Genomic DNA, 2,032 nt, shown 5'->3' with positions numbered 1-2,032 from the left:
AAGGGAACATGGGTGCAGGAATGTCTGTTTATATCCAGCCCTGTGTTGGATATTCTGCCACATGTTATGATTAGGGATTTACTCATCCCTCTACCTGACTAGTCTCTTGGGGACATTTGAATCCGTGTGTTAATGATTCCTGTACCCCAGAACCAGGCAGAGCCTTGTCCCTGGGAAGTCGTTTAACAGATGTAAGTGTCTGATGAATATTTTCTTTCAGCTCGAAGCCCTGATGGTTTCATCTTTGTCCGGTGCATCTCAACCTTCTTGAGCCTTTTGCCGTGTCTTTGAAGGTAAAGGTCCCAGTTTCATCAGACCTGCGATCCACACGAGCTTCCCTTCCTTTCCTCCCGGGGGCAGCACAGAGTAGCCCTGAGCACACGGGTCTCGGAATCAGAGTTTCTGGGCTCAAACCCTCGCTCTGCCACTTATACTGTCCGTGTGACCCGGAGCAAGTGACTTAACCTCAGTTTCCCCATCTATAAAATGGGGGGGGGGCATGATAAATATCTATGTCACAGGGTTGTTGCGAGGTCTCGTGCAAAGAGCTAGGATGTAACTGGTGCTTGCTAGTCCGGGTGATGGACAACCACCCAGGTGTCTGTGCCCTGACGACCCAGGATGGCAAAAAGCCCGGGTCCTGCTGCGGGGAGGGAGAGGCGGTGCGCCCCGCGATTCCTGAAAGCAGGCACTTGTGAGCCCGCACTGCCTGCTGCTCGCCATTCCCCGAGTATCGATCCGCGTCAGGGGGTGGAAACGCGGCGCTGTTACTTTGATTCCTCCCCGGATCCTGCTAGGAAACTAATTGGGAGGTGGTTCTGATGAATAAATGCGCCGTGGCCACCCGAGAAATTGACCACGCTGGCGGATGGCTGGAGCGTGAGAAAGGCTCTGTCACGGCCTTCGGAGGGACCCATCAATAATGGATGGGCTGCGGCCCCGCAGAGGGAAGCGCGGCTGCTGCGGGCATGAATTATGGATGCCGTTTAGGGTAATGCGGCTCTCTCTCAGGTTCCGCTCAGTTTATGTGCTAGTAAAAGCCGGCAATTTGCTTGTGTTCCAGCTATAATTTGGGCTACCGTAAGGGACCCTCCTTTCCATAATAGGTGTGCGGTTGAATGCAGGCGCTGTCAGGCTGGGGCGCAAGGGCTGCCCTACCAGGTGTGGGGTGCGACCAGGTGCGGGGCATGACCAGGTGCAGGGCATGCCAGGCGCTGAGCCCCAGACTCCTCCCTACAGAGGCAGCTGGAGTCAAGGTCCTGTGAGTCACCGGTCAAATACAGTGGACATATATCCTGAGAACAGCAGGAAAGAAAACGTATGGGCTGACAGTCTGGACAGAAGGAAGCAGTTTTGCAGGCAGGAGGTGTCATGGTTACAAGCCCAGGCCCTGCAGCCAGACTGCCTGGGTTTACATTCTTTGCCGTTTTCTAAGCTGTGTGATCTTCTCTGAATTACCCAGCCTCTCTGTGCCTCGTTTCGTCCTCCTTAAAATGGCAGTGATGGTATCAGCCAGTATGGGCTGAAGCCAGAGCAAGCTCATGAAAGCCAGCTGTCGAATTATCAGGACACCCATCAGCTAGTCATCGAAAACAGCCATTATCAAAAATTAAATTTTATAAATTTGTAAAGTTATATTAAAAGCAAAGGTAGCAAGCACTCAAGTGCATCAAGTCCTAGTTATCTGACTCTGTTTTACTATGATTTATGCTCTGGAGGCTGTCTGAGTCTGTCGGGCCTGCATGGTGGCAGTGACAGAATGGTGTGCCACTGTGTGTCTCTTCCCAGTTCCACATCACGATGTCACATGGTAGCTGGAAATGGCCACAGTGGCAGCATTTACACCAGGGGCGCTGGCAAATGCTACAAATCAGTGCTTACCCCGAGAGCGGGTGGATCAGCCTTGGTGTTAGTACCGAAGAAGAAATAGTTACTACGTTTATAAATCGCTTAGAACAGGGCCCGGCGCCTAGTGAGCACCATATCAAACTTCGTGATTATTTTTTCATGGATCTTTACAAATCCTTCTAGC

This window comes from Pteropus vampyrus, unplaced genomic scaffold (genome assembly GCF_000151845.1).
Source record: "Pteropus vampyrus isolate Shadow unplaced genomic scaffold, Pvam_2.0 Scaffold247, whole genome shotgun sequence".
Taxonomy (NCBI): domain Eukaryota; kingdom Metazoa; phylum Chordata; class Mammalia; order Chiroptera; family Pteropodidae; genus Pteropus; species Pteropus vampyrus.
The sequence above is the reverse complement of the archived record's forward strand: the minus strand, read 5'-3'. Positions refer to the sequence as shown.